At 43.0% G+C, this 21862-nt stretch overlaps 1 protein-coding gene across 6 annotated transcripts in view; it reads left to right on the plus strand.

Moving 5' to 3' along the window:
• The window catches only part of ptprfb (protein tyrosine phosphatase receptor type Fb), a 194967-nt gene that overhangs the window by 42570 nt on the left and 130535 nt on the right, over positions 1-21862 (plus strand). For 4 of the 6 annotated variants that reach the window (XM_080777291.1, XM_080777295.1, XM_080777294.1 and 1 more), the window contains exon 2: positions 8828-9356. The exons of 1 other annotated variant lie outside the window; for it this stretch is intronic. The gene's annotated coding sequence lies outside the window, so the exon portion shown is untranslated. The remainder of the gene's footprint in view (positions 1-8827; positions 9357-21862) is intronic. One more of the 6 variants, XM_080777293.1, reaches the window with a different exon arrangement.

Raw genomic sequence — 21862 nt, forward strand, 5'->3', positions numbered from 1 at the left:
ACTAACACTGTTCAGGGGTTGACCATAACAGCAGTCACATGTTGCCCCCGGAGACACTGCTGGAGCACTGTTGTGCCAACAGTGTTACAGCAGTTTTTAACACTTCAAATGGCCATAACTCAGTGACCTTTGCTCAGATAACTATATAGGACTAAATATGAAGGCTGCATAGATTTTTGTTTTGTTTTTTTACTCGTATTTTCAATAAATATTTCCATCAATTAACCAATCAATCACTCAATCAAACCTGCTGTGGTTTCAGGTCTTGTCTGCAACCTTCATAAATTTTATATTTTCACTTGGCTAAGTCTAAAACCTGGATCATATTATTATTGGACCTGTTTTCTTTTCTAACCTCAAACATATTGCTACTTTTGTTCTAGTAAGTGTGACTTCGTTTTCTCTTTTTATAAATGGAGGATCAAACGTATCATATTTTGTTTCCTTATACATATTGCAGAGTGATGTCTTGGCTATTAATTGTTTTCCCATCCGCTCTTCGTCTCAGTCAAAAGAAGGCCTTATCTTCCACTGTCAGTCAAGCTATTGTTGAGGAGAGGCACCCTGCAAATAGAAAATGGCACCAGTGATGGATTACTCCCTCATTTGGCAGGCTGTTCATCTGCTGAAAGGGTGTGTGTGTGTGCTTAAGGTGTTCAGATTTGCGTGTAGTGTGGATGGATAGAAACGAATGGGTGGGACTTTTTTTTAATGCAGTGGATTTAATCCTGGCCTATGTGTGGCTGGGAGAGAATACTATAACTTACTGGTATCTCATTTTATGACCCAATTTATATTGTAGGCTCATTTAAAGGGTGTGTAAGTGATATTTGTATACGTGTTAAATAGCTCTATATTCCGATAGTAGTCATTGAGTGTTTGTTCAGTAACAGGTGTTAATTGGGCTAAAAAAATGAAGATGAGAGATACATGCATACAGGATAGATAAGTGACATTAGAAGTGATTATACAAAAAGAAGCAGACATCAAATAAATGTTCTGTTCCTTAAAGAGCTGGAGAGACAGGACAACAGGGAGAGCCCTGTTACTGAACAGACACTCTATAGCAATGATTACTATCAGAATAATTGTTTTAACCAAACATAATCACTTACACTACAGCAACTTTAATTGCAACTCAGAAGTGTGTGTGTGTGTGTGTGTGTGTGTGTGTGTGTGTGTGTGTGTGTGTGTGTGTGGGGGGGGGGGGGGGTTGAATGTTACTCAGACCTGTCACCTGACTCAACATTTTTACTAATGAACCATGAATTATTAAATTATTTAAAGCCTGGTGACTCAGCCAGTTACTGACTCACTGCCACGCCTAAAATGTTTGCCAGGAATTCCTTTCTTTCTGCTGTCAAAACACCAAAACCACCAAATGTCTTTGGTGGTCTTTGGTGGTTTTGGGCTGCATCAATGCACAGCCAATGCTGTATATCGCTACAGTAAGGCCCAAACAAGTCGATCTATTCTACAGTAGATCTGCTATTTTCACTATAGTTTGGGTGCCTCTTTTGGGTCTCAAGCTAAAACGTTTGGGAACTACTGCTGTATATAACTATTATTATTAAATAACTAGTATTTATTGATGGTTTACCTGTGATTCACCATGTTCGCAAACATTCCAATGGGTCCTGGGGAGTTAATTTGGTGTCAGAGGCTAACTCATAATTTGTGTTTTGTTACACCAGCACAAGCTGTGCCATGTGGGAGAGTAATTGTGAAATCCCTCCCTTTTGATTTCCGTGTGGAAAAACATGCCGGCTAAAATCTCTGGGAGTCGTTCTAATAAGAGCCTTTTAACAAACAATGAAGTCTATTTTTGAACACGCCCTCCCCCTTTGTGGTGTTTTGCAGCATGCCAAAAGTAAATGATTAGAATTCTAAATGCTCTGTCTGTACTCCATACCACTGACTGGTCCTGTGGAGAATGCTTCCAAAGCAATCTTAAAAGCACAGAACGCATTCCAATTAAAGGCTTTTTTGTTTTCATTTGTGTAGCGTGTGTGGGTGGAGGTTTGCTGCTTATTGGCATTTGACATGATCGCAGAGTATGAAGCGCACTCCATACAGTTAATGCTGCCGATCCATAGTCTACTTATCTTCTGGAGTGCTAGCACCTTGTCCTTTCTGTGCGGAGTGGCAGAACTGCATTGTGGGAGAGCGACCGTGAGGATCTCTCGGCAGAGACAAATTGTCCTCTACTCTAGGTTGGGGCGAGGATTCTCCCCTTTTCTGTTCCACTGGGCTTTATTAGAGATCCTTTCACGGAAAGTTTCCTAGATTCATCAAAGGCTCCCCTGTCGGCTCACAGCATGCTCAGACCTGCTGGGGACTATAGGTACAGGGAGACTATCGAAAGGCAAGATCATACTTTTCCCCAAGTCTCGTAGACCCCGGTCTTTGTCTTCTAGCCTGTTAGCAAACCTTGAAGGAATGCAATGAATGGGATATTATTGTCTGTGGTGTGTCGGCGCTAAGGCAGCCATCTGTCCCAAAAAAACACACCTGACAGTAATCTCGGTGGAATGATCCCATCCATCAACAAGACAAATAGAGCTCTGGAAATGAGACCACAGGGAAGAGCGCTCAGGTGAAAAAAGGGGCGAAGTGAAGCATGCTGGTCCGGAGAGTGGAAGGAGAGGACATGGAAGGTCAGTGGTTAAAACACGCTTCGATGCACCGACCCCCTCGTCACACTCACGCAGACACAAAACACACAACATCTATTGCAAACTTACCCTTTGAAGCGGCATGGAGTTACACTGAGTCGTGTTATGTGATCCATCCTTGACCTCCCATTTTGTAACTCCAACGAGGAACCCCCTTCAGCGTAGACCCCACCCAAAAGAAGAGAATGATGACAACGTGTCTGTGCTGCAGCTGCACGCATGCCCACCCCTCCCACTTCTTAAAAACATCACTGCCTCCATATTGCATTTTCTTCTTTCACGTCAAAACCAGTTTTTTCCATTCTCAGCCTTCTCAATCCCCCCCCCATGCCCCTCTGTGAGTGCGGTCTGCAGTGTGCTGTGTCTCTGGGGAGGTTCAGACAGTGCGAGGTGCAGGCAATGGAGAGACGGAAAGAGACATTGGGGAGCACGTCGATGTAATGTGCCTCAATGCCGCTTCATTTCCCCATTTTAATTGGGCTATCTAAATGCATCCCCGGTTTGTCAATACCCGCTGGGTTCCCAGATAAAAATGATTTGTCACATGCATTCACTAGCATGCCCCCTGCCAGTCTACCCTTCGGAAAGCACACACCGCCATCGCCACATGTCATGGCCTCTGAAATGGACAAAGAGTCTTGTTGTGGTTTTTTCCAAAGAGATATAGAGTAGCAGGAAAATAAAGTCTGGCGCCTCTTCTGCTCATACCTTACCTCATTTGTCCATCCCTCCCTCCTCCCTGCTCTCTCTCCTCTTTTTTTTCTTGGAGTTTTGTTATTTTCAGTCACACTCACATAAATGCACATCGACATATGTCAAATGGTGTGGTGACACCGTGAACACACACACACACACACACACACACACACACACACACACACACACACACACACACAACAACGCAACAGCCAACAACACCTATATAGAGTATATACAAGCTGTGTGAAAGCACGCACTGAAGGTCAGCACACTCACACCAATCTTATCTGTGTGTGTTTATGTGCTCTGTTTCCTCACTGTCCTTGTCTTTTGCACACCTCCTGTCGCCATGTGCCATTGCCCTCCCTCTTAAGCACTGGCGACTTGCTTATCAGCAGACAGTCCTGAGAAGGGAGAAAAAAGTATAATCCAGCCCTGCGTCGTCCTTGGTGTTCAGCGGAGGTGCATTTTTACATGTTCTGTGACTTTGTCATTCAGTTTGATTCTCTGCAGCTTATGAAAATCCCTCCCCCTCTTAGAAAAGCAAACATAGACATGCTGTGTGCTTAACACTGGTGTGCGGTGGCCACTCTGGCCTGTAAAATGATAAATGGGAAGCGCACATCACACTGCTCTAACAGATATATAGCCTTGAGGTGGCATGTATGGAACCTAAGGCCTTTTCTAAATAGTACTCGTCTCATGCAGTTATCCAGATACGCAACCCTTTGTAATCAACCGGTTAATAATCCATGTATAATTTTAAACTGTAACCACTTTAACTATTATTTTATACTTTGGCTATTCAAACATAGCTTGTCACTTACTTTGTGAAAATCTTTGAATATATGTATTTTTAAAGCTAACATTTTTAACTAAAATCTTTGCTTTTGCTGGGTCAGCGGCGAAATACATATCATTTTGGCTGTACTTTACATGAAAGGTTTTAGCATCACTGATAAAGCAACATATGTTTTTCTGAAAACTGACATTTTGTAGAATCACCCTCTTGTCTTAATAATTAATTGACCACCCTTACAATGACAAACTGAGCCATGAATTGTGAGTTGGGCAAGGAAATCTAAACTAAACAGGTGCTTCCCAGCTGTGCTGTTGGACACAATGACATAGTGCAGGTCTTAAAAGCCTATCAACAGCAGCACGCTGACTTTCACAACTCACTGTTTACGACCCAGGTCAGCAATTTCTTAGTGGGCATGCAGCCAGAATTGTGGTTTATCAGTGACCTCTTTGCACAGGGAGATAACAAATGCATGGCTATTTGGACACCATTTTAACATTCTAGATTTGTTTTGAGATTTGTAACTGGTTTTAGAAATTCTTAAAAAAAAAGAAAATATATAAATTGAACTTGACCTTAATTTATTTTGTTGGCACTTGTCTTTGTCAGCCGTTGCAGACAGATGACTTGATTCACTCACTGTGCTTTGAAGGCATGATGGTTTCAAATGTCAGCCTGTGCGGTTTGCCCATAATCACACATCAGAGTAGATTACTCCAACTGGGGAGCTTCTGTGTCTGGATGGATCCAGGTGTTCTAACCATAACCGATAGATCTCTGAGTTGTGCAACAGGCAGCGCATGCAGTTTGTCACGTAGAGAGAAGCCTTATGAACAACCTCCCACAATCACAAAATCTGTCTCTGTCTCTCTCTCTCTCTCTCTCTCTCTCTCTCTCTCTCTCTCTGTCTCTCTCCTCCTTTTACCGAAGCTGCTAATGGGGTATTGTTAGGTGTGTGTGTGTGGAGGGGGGGGGGGGCACATTGGGTATGGAGGTGTCATCTCCCTCACACTGATGGGAGGAGAAGAGGAGGTTGTCGTCGGCATTTGAAATCTAGTGAAAAGCATTGGGGGATGGGGGGATGACACCATGTAATAAATTATCAGACTAAGGTAATGGGTGTTTCCAAGTCTGAATACATCCAGTAGACTGGGGGGGTGTTGAAATCGGAGCTTTAAAAACCAGACGGTCTAATACTGGTCCAAACTTTAGCTGTTGATTTCACGTTCCTTTGCAGGCAGTTTGTAAATTAAGTGAACGAAAAAAAGTCACTTAAAAGCCAGATATGTCATCTCCTTTTTGATTAACTGGCTGCTTGTGGACATGACTGGTGTGGAGAAACTACCAGAAAGGCTATTATATCATATGTCTCCTTTAGCCAAATAGAAATGGCGATCATTCTTCATAAATGCACAACTGCTTCAAAAGAACAATGATGGTCTAACTAAGAGATTCACCGAAATAAATAAGTTAGACTTCGAGTACACACACACACACACACACACACACACACACACACACACACACACACACACACACACACACACACAGCAGACAGCTTGGCTTTTGGCCATGCCTGAAGAAACAGACTTTTGTAAAAGGTCTGCAGGACTGTTATTGTGAATAAGAATTCGTTTTAAATTGAGTAGCTCTACTAGCTCTATTTAAATGTAATATTCAGTCTGAATGTACTTTGTGGCATGGAATTGGAATTCGCTACTAACATTCTCCTCGTGAACTTCTCTATCACCAATAACAGTCTGATTTTCCTTGCAGATGAATGTGACATTTGAATTGGCACAAAAATAGTTTTCATTCTGTTCTGTGCTTCTAAGTGGGCTTCTGCTCAGCATGTGGGGATAATAATTAAGCCCTGGAAAGCCCCATATACTACTGTACGTCTCACATCTGTCTCAAGGACATGAAGTTTTCCAAAGACATACAGAATAGTTATTCTATTAGATGTTGCGATAACATTTTTAACAATGCATGATTGTGTCCAGAAATTCAGTACCTGATTATCTTTTTGTCCATAACATTTTTGTGTTTGAACAGAGCTATACTAGCTAATCAGACGAGTAACATTGTTGTGTGCCAAGGTATAAACTAAAGAGACAGAAATTATCCTCTGTCATTCTGTCAAGTGTGCTGTTGTGTACACAGTTCTGCAGCCCTCGAGTAAAGTTAGGCTGTCTCTCATTGTTAGACAAACAGAGGTTGGACTCAGAGAAAGCGATTTCCTTCAACAGTGTTTTAGTCCACAAGGCACTGTAATTGCATTACAACTCACATCAGTCACTTCCTATGAGTACTATTGTTTTGAACTTTTGTGTGGTTGGTTCAGTTCAGCTACTGATATTTATTTCATAGTTGGGCGGTATTCTCTGAGACATACATGCAGTATGTGTATTTATTTTGGGATATATATACACAGTATATATATATATAGTATATAATGCTGTTTCGATAGATTGATACATTGCCTTGTTTAGCTGCTAACTATCCTGTTTTCTTTGATGCACTATACATTATCTATACATTATTCTCTCGTCGGTTAGTTTGCATTGTACTGTACATTAAGAAAATGTACACAGTAATGAAATGGACAGTTGATCTTTTCAAGAAACAGCCGGATATCTTACAGTAAGCTATTACTGCAAAAATCCTATTATCTTCCACTTTTGAGTAGAACCATTTGGCTTCCGGTTTTTGGGAATTCAAAATAGTGTAATCAAACCATAACTGCCATTTTCACTGGTTGGGTTTGGACTTACATGCAGTTTTATTTCATTATTATTATTATTATTTTAATTATTTAGTGGTTATGCCTATTAATTATTCCCCATACACAATTCTGTGTTGTCGCAGCTGTTGTGGCATACTGACTCAGCTGCCAGTGAGGAGCCCCCAACGAGAGGACATTAGAGGCCAACACTCGAAGTTGACAGGTGCCGCCCAAGCCCGTGGGAGTACGTGCGGAGACAAATATAACCCTCCCAGCCCGGCTACCACCCCCAAACACCAACAAAACAATATTTTAATTATCGGACGATATTATCAGCATAAAATGAAATATCGGTAAATATTGTTTTGAATTAATTAAAATTTCTCCCAAAGGCATGATAATGTTTATTTGTATTTGGAAAACCTTTATGAATGCATCCAGTGGGGCATGGCCATAAAATTAGGCATAATAATGTGTTTATTCCACGGCCGCATATATCGGTATTGGTTGATATTGGTATCAGGAATTAGGAGTTGGACAATATCAGGATATCTGCAAATATCGGACATCCCTATTTATTTTCTTATGGACTCGATAAACTGGGCAGGTACTTCACCACTGCCCCACCTGAGAGCGACTTACATGTAGTTTCAGCAGTTAAAATAGCTGCGTGTGCTCACTGCTCACACACCTAAACACAGTTGCCATACTTCCAGGTTATGTTTTCAGTTGCAGTTTCTCTCATCAACATCACTAATATAAAAAATAAAAAAAAGTTATTGGTCTCTCGGGAGGGGAAAAAAAACATTTGTTGAAGCAATGCTGTAGGAGTCCAGTTAACAGTCCGCACAGTATTATTGGGATAAATGAGCAAACTTCTCCCCAAGGTCCAGAGGCTGTCTAATCTATTAAGGCACTATCGTCTCGGATGGCGAGCCTTAGCGAGGGAGGGTAGGGACCGGGGGGGAGGTTTTCTGTGTGTGTGTGTGTGTGGGGGGGGGGGGGGGGGGGGGGGGGGGGGGGTGAATGGTAGTGCTGACATCCTCTCTCTCTCTCTCTCTCTCTCTCTCTCTCTGTGCAATCCCCTGTCCTTGTAGGACGGAAGAGAAAAACTGCACCAGAGGCTGACTTGGCTGTTCCTCTGAGCTTCACCATAAATCCGACTGAACATTTCTGAACATCTGTTGTGGATGATTAGCTCCATGGCTAGTGGAGTTTGACCGGAGGAAAAAAAAAAGAAAAAAAAGGGAACCAGTGTGTTTGTGTGTGTGTGTGTGTGTGTGTGTGTGTGTGTGTGTGTGTGTGTGTGTGTGCGCGTGCGTGCATTTTGAGTGACGAGTGTGCGTACATTGCCTGAATGAAGAATACGGATGCTGCGTACATTTCTATTTTCTTTATTTCTTTATTTTTGTCAGAGTAATTTGGAGGTGGAGCACTTGAATAAGTCCTGCAATGTTGTTACGATCGTTAACATAATTGCTCAAGTCTCATGGGAATGCTCAAAATGTAATCTCTTCAAGGTCACGAAAAACATTTAGCCCCTATTAACTTTTGGTGACTTCTTGTGTTATTTGCTTTCCTTTTTTGTTTTTGTGGGAAGCAATGTGTGGCCACTGCTGTGTGTGAAATAGGTTGCTGTGATTCTGAATTACAAAAAAATCTATGCAGGATTTTAAATGGCCTCTATTTGTGCCACAAATAGACAATAACATCGTCAGTGTTAAGCTATCCATTTATAACTCAAGGAATGTACAAATGTAACCAAAATGGACCCTTTTGTACACTTTCTGAGTTGTTGACACTGGGGATTTTACCGTGCAGTTTTGAGCACAACCCAGATAAGAAGACGGCCTTATGGCTCATTAGCTGTGGAACCACATAACATCACGTGTACTCATACCTCAAAACCTTTTTCTTTACACACAGGTGAAATCCCACAACCGCCTCTGATTGGTCAAAGTTCAGGAAGGTAAATGCTTCTCGTGCCTCCCGCCTCCTCCTCCTCCACAGTGAAATCCAACACCTATGACATCACATGTGTGGTCTTGGCTCCTCCCAGGCAGTGCCTGAACACGGCTCAGTGTGTGAAAAAGCAGTGCCACTGAAGGATCCCCTGATTCCCCTCCTAAAAGCACCACATTACTCCCTTTGCCACAGCTGGAGACATATCGCTGGTGAGACGCAAGGCAATTCCTCCCATTTAACGAAACATTGTCAATGGAATAACTGAGGAGGACAACAGGGAAACCACATTCCTGATTTACTTTTTTTTTTCTTCTTCCAAGAGACCTCTATCATCAAGGATAATTTTACTTGGGATACTGTTGGATTGGCTTGGATTCTTTTGGAATTGGATTTTTTTCTGTCTTTCTCTGGCTCTCAGGAATAACTGACTAAAGATAAAGGGAATTGGAAAAAAGGATTTATTTGTAAGGGACCAAATTTACATGCATGGGTAAGTGTGACATTTGTGCCCACAGCATGGTAGTAGCATGGTAATGATGAAACAACCAACAAAGGATTAGTTCTGAACGAAAGTAGAAAGCCAATTCTGTACAGGTGTTTTTTTCCCTTAAGTCTTAACTGGCTTAGCCTTCATATCCAGCAAAATGAAAGTTAACTTACCTCTTGTGAACAAAAACAAAGTAACTTGATGTGATACACTTCAATAGAGAGGTATTTTCTTACTATTCTTTTGTCCCGTTGCCTTTTGTCCTTGTTCACTCTTGCTTGTTAAGCCAAAACAATAGTTTAACCTCGTCTTGGCTTAACTCTATTGGCTGGCTCTCTGGCAAATTGCCCTGTCTGGGGTGAGCCCTCCCCTCTTTTTTCAGCGGACTTTGAATAGAGGGGGCATAGAGTGTCCCCTTAGCTACTGCTGCTAAGGTGAGGCACCCTGCCGTTAGACAGTGTTAAGCCTACTCTGAGGCCAAACAACCTGTTTTTCCAGTTGTCTTTATCTCCCTAGGCAATCTTGAGGCTAAAGTTTCAGCAAAAAAGAATTTAGCTTAGAAAGAGCCATTGAGGGGCTTTGAAATCCCAAATCAGGGCAGGGGAGAGGTTTTGAAAGTTCTTGTGACTTTTGGAAGCAGTTTGTGCTGTATCTACAGTATTTCTTATTATTTTGTCCTTTCTTCGTATAACCGATAAGCGCTTGCAATGTGACGTGAGATTCAAATATTTCAGTATCTTGTCTTTTTTATAGAGATCATAACTGTGTGTGCAGGTAACTTTGGTAGCCTTCCAAAGTTACATATATTTTTTTCCTCCCGGTGTTAAGTGTTCGTTTAACTATTACAAATAGTTTTTGCTCAGAGATGTTTAGACAGGTGTTGCACAATTAATCTGTTGCTCAATACAAAGAGCTGGTGTCACTAGGGTAAACAAATAGAGGAGAACAAATATATTTCTGTGGTGTGTTTCTTTCAAAGCTGTCTTGAACTTTCAGCGAACAGTGTGAATGTAAAGACAACATGTCTGTCTCGCTTTGTTTGGCATGAAAAGGCGAGACCTCCCTGTGGGTCCATCTTGCTGCCCCGGGAACTTAACATTTTCTTTCTCTCCTGGTAGGCCTAAATCTGAAGTAGTTTGTTTATCAGTTAATCATTGACTAGTATGTTGGTCTTTGCTAGGGAGTGGTAACCCAAACATTATGATGAAACTTCAACCTGCTAGAGAAAGTTTTCCGACAATAAGGAGGCTAATGCTAAAATGTCTTGGCACACATCTGTTTGGTTCCTAAAAAGCATAAACTAACAAGGAAGTAAAACAAAAACACACAATTACATTCTATGTCCAAATGGGAACATCCGTCCCAGTCCACAGTGGCTGACCTTTGAGGTTATCCTTCTTCACCTTAAGCCACACAGGCCATTAACCCGGCATTCCACTTTTATGGCTACGACTCAGCCACAATGTCGCCGTCTAAGTTCCAGTGAGGCTGTGTGCAAACACGAGTGATCATTGTCTATAGGACGGTGAATGTGAACTTAAGAAACAACTTTGATTGTTTGTTTTCAGCAATACTCTTTACTAGTATGGTACCTCTGTCAAACATACTAAATCCATGTCTCCTTGAATTGGCTCCAGTTTCAAGGTTTTTTGCCTACCTTTTAGAATGCTTTCAGACAAAGCTCTTTATGTGAAGTCAATCACTCAATCGTGCTCTCTCCCTGTTGGAAAGCTGAAAAGTAATTATGGGCAGAGCATATGGATTTTTCCATACAACTTGATTTCTCATCATTGATGATTCGGATGACGTGTAATGGCCTTTTAATGGGTGATGGATTCACTTCACCGCTGCTGTCTCAGGTGAGATGTGAAAGGGGTTGCCTACAATCACGGATCAATGTCTGTGAAGGTGATTGCGTGAATGGTTACCAACAGATTTGGTCTGAACACCAGCCATGGCCAGACATCCCTTGTGGCTTTTATGGTTTGTGAAAGGCTAATGTTTCCATGTATTTATCTTTATCCGTGGCTTGGGTTCTGAATCAGGACAGGGGCATTTAGTCAATACAAAACCTGCAGAGGGGAAATTTCATTCGATATCATTCAAGATATCGTCGAGAGATGTTGATGATGGTAACACGTCTGAGGGTTGTTCTTTGACGGTTACAAGGCCTATAGGCTAATTGTCAATCCGCCATACTGCACAAAGTAATGTGCACAAAGCAACCGAGAGCACTGAATGTGTCAAAGTCAAGTCATGTTGCAACGTGTGATGTCAGTCAGAGGCCACTGACTGAACACGTTAAGTGTCAACTGGCCGATAGTCACTCCATGGTCTCAGCCATGACACTTTATCTGATGGGACAACCTCTCATCCATTCTGACAGCTGCTGAGGAGATATTTAGGGTTAAAAAGAAAAGGGAGACTCTGTCTTCATCATCACTGTAATCAACAGCGTTTCTACATTAATGGAGCATGTGTTTGATTCCACTAGGTTTAGGTAGAATATTGATCAATACCTCAATGACTATTGGTGCTTGTGCAAAATACTTTATTTCCACACTGATATATCTATGTAATTATTCATCAATAATGCCTATATAATAACTTAAGGCAAATAATAGAACCGAAGTTAGAACAGTCAGGTTAAAACTAGCCTTAATATTAATAATTGGAAAGGACAATACGTATGCCACATCACATGATTACGATATCCAAACTCCAGACAATATCAGTGATGAGTATATAATATAGGCTAGATATTGGCCAGCCCTAGTAGCATTACCTTCTTCTTATCGTGTCCACAATACAGTTTCTCTTGCAAAAGTATTTTTAGACTCTAAATAAGTGTGTTTAGGTGTTTAGTGTTTACTGTGATATCTGCCTTACAAGACCAATTATTGCCTGCGCTTCTAATGCAGCCTATCTTTTTTTTTCTTGCCATGAGCCTAATGTTGAGAGATTAAACCATGTGGAATTTTCTTCTGGGTCACACATTTAGCTGTATGCATTACAGTTGTGTGGCTCTCAACTGAGGCACAAATCTGCTTCGTCAGGGAGGACATTACCCCACTCGCACAAAACTCAATTCCACATCACCCCATTACGCCTCCTCACTGATTGAAACAGGCTACATTTACCAGGGTGGCTGCATTGTGTATGTACTCTATTTGCATGGCAGGGCCAAGGTATAGGCATGCACTCATAGACATGAGAAATGTGCAGCATTGCTTGGTTGGATGGCAACATACAGTAGCCCATGTAAATGTAAATGGCGTCATGTAATACGCTATTTTCTGTAAATGGAAGATCTCTCTGTTGCAATTATACCGCTCGTCTGATATGATGTATGCTATTACTACATGATTGATGTACACTTGCCATTACATTACCAGGACAAAATAGTTTTTTCGGCAGGGAAGCCAATAGAAATAGATGGCTTGTGGACGTGACCTTAGGATGAACCAAGGGGTTCTGTTCACCTTGCTCTCGGCTCGGCCGTGAGGGTAGAACTGGAATGCTAAACAACCGCAAAGAAAATGTAATGAAATATGGATTGATCTACTCCTGGGCTCTATGACATGGGGCAGGGAGAGGTTTTTATCCCCCATGCAACTGTAGACCTTGTTCTCTCTCCCTTAATGATTTGTACCAACGGGTGACCTCGAGTCTCGACCAGACATTTTGCTTGATTACGGGGTCTGTCTCGCCAGTCTTTTTTTTACCCAGCCTGATGTTAATCCCTCTCCAAACAAATAGGTGCTGCTCGCGCTTCTGATCTCACACAATGTACAGTAAGAAGCTGTCTGGCTGTCATATAATCAAGACAGGATGACTAGGGGAGCTAGTGTTCAAATTACAGTCTTAGACATGCACACACTTAGAAATACACTACAGCTGTGTGTGTGTGTGTGTGTGTGTGTGTGTGTGTGTGTGTGTGTGTGTGTGTGTGTGTGTGTGTGTGTGTGTGTGTGTGTGTGCATGCGCACGTGCGTTTGTTGGAGGGGGGTGTTCTATGTGTTGTACAGTGACACCTTAGCAATCGGTATGACGTTTGCGTTCTGTTCTTCTCAAAGTTGCTGACTCTCAAACACGAGTCACGACCAGTGATCAATAAAAGGTCATGTAGCGTAACAGAATCTTGGACGAGGTATAATTGAGCGAGTAGAATTCAAGTGTTTCAGACATGCAGTGAACGTGCTGCACACATACACACGCACACATATATTGAGTGTAGCCCCTTGTATTATACTTTAAACACGTGGCCCGTGACTCCTTCTTGTCTCCCCCCTATAAGCTCTTGGCTCTGCGGCTTGTTTTGGGAAGATGGATGGAGGTTCATTTGGTTTCATTAGAGCGCCTCTCTTATTTATAGCCTGTCCATGGCAGGGCCAGGTTGGCCCCATTGTGCCCCTGCGAGGATGTTGGGGGTGGTGGCGTTGATGAAACATTCCTGTGTGTTCAGGCAGGGCGTATTCTCTGAGAAGAGAACGGCTTGTTTAGGGGTGTGTGTGTGTGTGTGTCTGTGTGTGTGTGTGTGTGTGTGTGTGTGTGTGTGTGTGTGTGTGTGTTGGGGAGGTGACAATGCATGAAGCTAGTACGAGGCCAGCCAGGCCACTGCACTCGATTCTGCAAGTCCTGCCTAGCTACAGAGTCTCTATTTGAGAAGCTTCTTTCGTCCCCCATGTTAAACTGGGCTGCCTCAGCTTTATTTGTATTGGGCTATGTAATTACACTACTGGCAAGGATGTGGCGCACGCCACTGCGATCCCCTGCTTTGACGGAAATAGAATAAAAGTCGACACAAATGTCGTCTCAACTCAAGAGCGTCACCACTGAGACATGGAATGGAGTGCCAGTGGGAACCTGCTAGACTGCGAAGTGCGAACGGAGCCTTTGCTGGGGTCCCCTGGGCACTGCAAAACACACACTGTCATATTTAGGGATGCACTCTTTTGAGAAGTTTGCCATTCCACATGGCCTTAATCCCAAAACCTGACCCTACCTTCCTCTCCCCTCCAACTCTTCTGCTCAGCCCTAGAGATTATCACTCTGCAACACTGGAGCTGCGGATGCTGTCTGCCTCGTAATTTGATGGCTAATCCCCTGTCTTCTCCCTGATAAAAGTATAGCTGCTTCTACATCAGCAAACACGGAGGGGGGTTGGTGCTGGGTTCAGCTTCCTTGGATCACATTCAAGTCAAGATAGCCTGGCCCAGCCTGTGTGGTTTATGGTCTAGACTCTAGAGGGGCGGGTGCCAGCGAGTACAAGGCGGGATCCTATTGGTGCCGGCGTGTCCTATTGGTTCACCGATGAGTATCTCTACTCTTCCTCAAGAGTAGAGAGACGACCTCCAACCACCGCAGATGTGCTAGTATATTATTAACATACTATACAGATTGATTAAATAACATTTGATTTAAGTAAGGATTGTAGCTTAAGTTTCTAAAGCAAACTTCATAAGCTGCAAGGCAAACAATTACAACCCGGGTAGGCACCGCTTGACAGTTTGATGTAGATTAAATACAAAATAGCATTTTTGAGTGGCGCTACCCCCTCCTATGACCTCCTATTTGTGATGATTTGATTGGTTGTGCACGGAATGTGATGTATGATAATAAGAGCGCCACTCACTTCACACGGTGTGATTTAATGTTTGTTTTGTCTGTCACTGAGCAAATCAAATCAGCAAATGATGTTATGATATTGCGTGGTTGTAAGATTATAAGGGTTGGTAAAGCACCCCTCACTTCACACGGGTGTGATTTTTTTCATATCTATTTTGTTAATTTTGTGTGATTATAGTCTAGTCTAGTGTACACTGGCCAATGCATCAAACATGTGTAGTTTATGCTGTCCACTGTGGCTGACAGTAGTAATGGCAGGGTTATTAGCTGTCAGACATCTCAAACTCTTGGGCTTTAGATGGTTCCCATAATGTGACCATTCCCCATACACATTCATTAGCTGAATATGTTAGCCTAATGATCAGTGCCCTGCTGGCGTACTAGAGACAAGGCCTCACTTGAAAGGATTACAATTCCTCAGATATCTGTTGACTTATTCCTCAGATCTTACACCAGTCATACACTAGTTACGTGACAAGCCCTAGTTCATTTAATCAATCTTTAGTCATTGTATAAGATTAAGATTAGCATGTAGAGTCAACTCCTTATAAGTTATGTATAGAGTCCAGGTTGGCAAAGTTACTTCTTCAATATCTGCAGATCTTCATACATAGTAGTACATAATTCACCAGACACATGTAAATGAACTACATTTATGTAGCGCCTTTCTTAAAACTAAGTGTTTTCAGATGTTTAGATTTTATTTTTGTTTTGTTCAATGTCTTGCCCAAGGACACTTCAACACACTCAGCCAGGAGGAGCCGGGTATCGGCCCGGGAACCTTCCAATACCGAGACGGCTGCTATACCTCCTGAACCACTGTCACAAATTTGACTTGACTATTATTAGCAAAGTTCTGATCTTTCCCAGTGATGGATGGTTATCTTACCAACAATTGGCCAGTGGCAATTTACAGGATGGTATATCCTGTGGTATTGGTATGTGATAATTTCCTACAAGGCTGATTACTACTTCCTGAATGGCTTTTCCCCTGTAGCAGGTTGGGCTTGTTGTGGCAGTCTTTGGGCCTGTAGATCTGGCATCAAAGGCGATGGTCACATTCTCCAGCATGATCACCTAGTTTTATAACAAGCCACGGCAAGATTACATTAAACCAGCCTGTGGCATTACTACGGCATGCTTTGATGATGACATCATCGGCTGTGATGGCCTTACATTGGTTGACCTGACAGAGGCACTTTAGGGGGGTGGTGCGTTGAGTGTCAGGTCCTGTGTCTGTGTGTCTGTGTAGCGTGCGTGTGATGGCCTGGTGTTCACTCTAATCATTGTCAGAGAACAAGGCAGCGTGTCAGGGAGAATTTGTCTGGATCTTTATTTTCAACACCATGTCGCGGATGCTCAGTCAAACATCATGAGTCGTACACAAATGGACTGCAGCTTTGGCATGTTGGGTGCTTGTGTGAGTGAGTGTATCATCATGCATTTGTTGTGTGTCCTCGTATGTGGTTAATCCTGCAAACACATCCAACATGTATCCACACATGCGCCTGTGCACACTGCCTTTGTTCTTATCTCTAGTTTTGGCTCTATTTGATTTAATTAATTTATGATTTATTCTTTTAATTTTATTTAAGTTTTAGTTAACGAGCATATGTCTTGACAATGAGGACATCATAAAAATCGTTTTCGTCGATAAAGATCATCCATTTAGCCCAACTTCCTGTTTTAGCTGCAGCAATAAATGTGGGCAAAGCCATTTCACACATTTGTCCATTAAACAAGGCTATTTGATTAGTCGGCAAAATCCTACAAACCCAAGTCAGCTCAGGACTTGTTTTAGGTGGAATTATACCACCTAGACTAGAGAGTGTGTGTGTGTGTGTGTGTGTGTGTGTGTGTGTGTGTGTGTGTGTGTGTGTGTGTGTGTGTGTGTGTGTGTGTGTGTGTGTGTGTGTGTGTGTGTGTGTGTGTGTGTGTGTGTGTGTGTGTGCGTTCACTTGTGTGCATGAGTGTGCCTTGTTACCAAACGGTTGCTCTACACTGGAGGTAATTGATAGTCTGGAGGTTGTCTCAGCTGCAGGTAAATCCTATGTGCAGCTGCAGGGTGAGGGAGGCAGGGCCAGGAGAGTGGGTATAAATAAGTCTACTAAGGACTAACAATTCAGAATAACTAGAGGCATGGTGGGGAAAAGGAAAAACACTGAGAGGTAAGACGGCATGTCCCAAACAGAAGGTTCCTCCTCACCTCAAGACACCGTTTTCTCGCAGGGCTTAATGTGTGGGCTACACTTAGCACCACCTTTCTCTCAACGGGACTGGCACGTTAGATTTACTCAGGATTCCCTACTCACAAGGTCAAAGCACGTAAGCTCGTAGTGGCTTCCGCCTCTCTTCCTATACGTTTCCGGATCAGATTAAAAGTCGTTGCTCTCCTTTGAACAGGGGGCTGTAAAGTTGCAGAGAAAATGGGAGGGGGGGGTGCTGAGTGAGAGATTCATAGGCGGTAATGAGGACATTGGTGGAGTGCAGGTCGTGGTGTTGTGGCTCTGGCCTGTCACTATAATGGACCTTCCTATTCAGTCGGCGATCGATTGTGCTACTCACGGCCTCATCCGCCTGTTGTTCCTCACTCTTCCTGTCTGTCAGTCTGCCACCTTGGAGATGGAGGAGCAGGCAGGCACAATCCTTCCCCAGACGACTGATACAGGGGCCAGATATTTTCTCATTACCTGAAAGAGAGTAGCCTGAGGTTACAAGTCCAGGAATGCCAGTGCGATTCTACAGTTTCTTTGGTTAAGGCGATGCAACAGAAAGCCTCAGTCCTGGGGTGGTTGAATTAGCGGTAGCTGCCAGCCAAGTGGTGGCATTTGGTTGTGGTGCCTGGCACGAACTGTAAATCTGACACTTTGGAACTTAACCTTGCCATCACCTGGAGTTCCTGGGGTGTGATCTAGGAACGGAAGGACAAAGGAAGTGTCAGAGTGCTAGAAAGTAGAATCTGCAGAAGAAAGAGGCAGTCTGCTGCCTGTCTCAATACACTGATTAACAACTTAAACCATATATACTTTGTTAAAGCTAAACAGCTGATCCACAAAGTTCAGGTTGTGTCGCATTGCGACTGAATATTTGCCTATTAATATGAATGGGGCCACTAGGGTTCATGTGGTTAAGTGCCAACGTTTTAGCTGTGGGCCATAGTAAAGATCAGCTTGCTCTGGTAGTGATAAACATAGGGATAAACATAGGGCCATTATTCTTCTGTTTTATTGCATTGTAGTGTGGTGAATTCATCCCCTGCTGTCCGTTGTGCTGGAACAGGGGACAAGACAGTTGAGCTGAGAATCCCTCATTCTGGTGCCCTTTATCGGCCGTTGCCTGCCTATTCTGCACTCGGCTATTTTACATTTTAAATCCCTGGCCCTCTGGAGAGCGATGGGGATATATAGCTCCATCTGCTCCAACAGACTGGCTCATAGCTCAGACAGAGACAGGGAGAGAGAGAGAGAGAGAGAGAGAGGGGGAGAGGGGGAGAAGGCGAGATAGAGAGAGGACATGATCGCGGGAGGGAGAGGCCGGGGGATAGAGTGAAACGCAGGCTGACAGAAAGACAGAATGGCTTATTAGAATCTGCCTCCTTTCTGTAGTTAGACACTGTCTGAGAGTATAGTCTTCCAGAGTAGAACGTAGGTAAAGAGCTGGTTTAAGACCTCTGGGATCCTAACCCTCCCTCTACCCATTTGGAATGTCAGCTCTGCCACTCGAGGCAATTTAGGTCTGAGCAGTTTGACGCAGACCTGGGATCTTGTCCTGTTCAGCGTATATCACAGCGGCATGTTTGCCTCAAGCAAATTCACATTCGATTTTTACCATAATATGTTTATATATTTAAAAAAATCTCGTTAAGGAGTCACTAACCAGGTGCGTGGTTCCGAAACCTTGCCTCTCATATGACAGCTTTTCCGTATCCGCTATAAAATTGTGAGCAGCAGTGGAGATCCTTGCTCCCTGCCCCTCTCTGAGAGTTAGCCTAACCCTTCCCTCTGTCAACAATAGGGCTTGTTCGGCTGTACCTTGAACCACACAGGATTATTTTTCCTGTCTCTTTTACATGCACGGTTGTAAGATGAAATAACAAAACTCTTGTGTCAATATACAGCTCCGTCGATACTTTCCAGCTCACACTGAAGGGGGGAAAGAAAAAATCCCCACAATGGACTCGTTTGTTCTCACCCAGCCAATTTGAAATAAGCCTGGACGAGCACACCTAGTTCTTGCAAGAAATACAAAAACAAAACAAAAGGAAGTAGGACACATTATACTCTGCTATAATAATGACATTCTACTTCAGATCCTTTCTTTCTTCTTTTTTTTTTACACCATGTCCAACTCATTTGATCTTACTATATACAGTATACACTATCATATATTAATGTAGCAGAGATTTTTGCCTCCAGCAGTCTGCGATACAGTTCTGTCATCAAGCTCAGGACTTGGTTCGCATGGAGGCCCCAGGAGGTTTCCTGCCGGCCTCTGGCTTCAGTTCCAGGCCGTTACAGTCTATAATCTGGCCTGACACACCAAGATGATTTACAATAGCCAACTAGTCTAAGCGTTGACTGACTAAGGGTAATTGATTTAGAACAGTGAACACACCTGCTGAAAGGCATGGAGTTCCAGCTACCCATTCATCCCCTTTTATCATCTGCTTGGAAATGAAGGCCTAGTGTTCTCTTCCCTGAAGAATCCTTCCAATCTCATTCTGTATTCCTCTGTAGGTTTAATTAATAACGTTTAAACGTACCTCGGCGGAACGAGAACCTGTCTATTTGAAAGGAGGTTAATGAATAAGCACAGTCAATGTGGTCTCGCTTTTTCCACATTGACTTATAATTATAAATTAGCCTTAAACCTAACACAAATTCTTCTCAATTGATATAAGCTATCAATATTATTTAAAGTGATCGATCTTGTGCTCTGGTTCGAGCCAAGTCGCAATAGCAACCTCTGCTCCACAGATCCAGTGAATGTCTTATTTGCCAGCTTTCTCTGCTCACATGCCTGGGGGGGGGTTGTAGTAGTAGTTGCATGGTGGGGCATTTGGGGGGGTTCCAGGCTGTCTGTGCTGCCTAGCCATTTTTACGGCACCATCTGTCCACAAATAAACTTTGAAGTGGTGACGTCTTAGGTTAGGGTCTTTCTCGCTTGCCAGCATACATTTTGTTTTGATATATATGCACATCTGCTATGGTGAACGTGTCTGGGTTTATATAGCAAATTTTATCTTCGGCCATGGTACCATTCTTAATCACTCTCCAATAAAAACAGGCTTTTCGACACTTAGCTAGGTATTAGGATGTTTTAGGTATATTTTGAAATACCCAGTCCCAGTTGCCACATGCAATTTATGCAACATTTCAAAAGGGATCATTTTCGTGGGTCTTATATGTCTAGGTGTACCAAGTTGTCTCATATCAAATGTCTGTTCTATCATTGTGAGATTGGATATTTGTTAGGAATTCCTAGTCTTTCACAAGTTGTTGACCATATTCATTCCTCTCCAATCACCTGCATAGTTTGACTGCTTTTATTGTAAGCCAAACACCTTTAGCTGCTGAAGTTTGCGGTTTTGAACAAGGACAATGTTCCATTATGCATGATCAGCTCAGGTGATGTAGGGTTGGTATGCACGGCATTGCTTTTATATGATGAATGTCTGTTTTATATTGAGCCTGCCTTTGATTGATTGCGGGCCCTTTTGCCAAGCACCATGTAGCATAAGCCATTTATTCCTTGCTCTGCAAGTTGACAACGCCAATAATCACTCTCCTATAAATTCAAATGGAAGTGGCACTCTGGTATGTCTGTTCAGCCTTGTGTAATGCATATCACTTTTCATTCCCGGATTGATTTGCAGCTGGAAAGGATTGGTGGTCCCCCAGAGGTGATTGTAAATACCCATTTCATTGATAATTTATAGAGGTCCTTGAGTTTTGTTAAATGTTCACCCAAGCGGACTAAAGGCCAATCGACACTATATCATATGGATGCAGCCTTATATGCCGCGGTCGCTGCATTCTGTTGAGATGTGACTCAGTACTTCAACCAGTCACGACATGATCAGAAGGCCAGCTCAGTAAATCCACTCCTCGCGCTTTGTGGATTCATCATCGTGTTTCATCTGATGCGTCATCAGGAATGGCTGCTATGTGTACTGTACTATTGCACAATCATTTCAGGTGGCCCTAACTTTTCCTGGTGAATGTTTTACCTGCATCCATATACACTTAGCTATCATGTCAACACTTTCACTTGAGTTCTACATAATCGGAGGTCAGTGTTCTTTACTTTTGGGGTTACCTGTCCTCAGGAAGTGTGCTGTTCTTCTTATCTCTAGGTTTGTCGCACCACTCCATCTTATTCCCGGCAGTAAAGCGTTAACAATTAACTCGGAGGGAATCGGCTCGTAAACAAAAGCCCTTGTAAAGCCCAATAGGTCACAGGACATTACCCTTTCTTTGGTGAATCTGAATGCGGGCTCTGTTAAGGCCCTGTTAAGGCTATGCACCGCCAATCTTATGGAAGCAGCGTGGTGTCCGGGGGCAGTTTGGAGAGAAGAAGTAATTTCACTATCCGCCTTTACACTTTCATTTTCGCTCTGCTGTTGTGCGGAAGGCCAGAGTTTCTCTCCTTGCAGAGTTTGTCTTTCTCCATGTTCATGGTTGCAAAAAGAACTGTGTGTGTGTGTGTGTGTGTGTGTGTGAGTGTGTGAGTGTGTGAGTGTGTGAGTGTGTGAGTGTGTGAGTGAGTGAGCGTGCGTGATGAACCTTTCAGGGGCAGGGAAGAATCATCAAGGACCGTCACAGCTGTCTGCACCAACACAATCCTTGCACTAACTTTATCACCTTCAGAGATGGTCATGA

This window comes from Protomyctophum bolini (assembly GCF_963924005.1).
Source record: "Protomyctophum bolini genome assembly, chromosome: 12".
NCBI lineage: Eukaryota > Metazoa > Chordata > Actinopteri > Myctophiformes > Myctophidae > Protomyctophum > Protomyctophum bolini.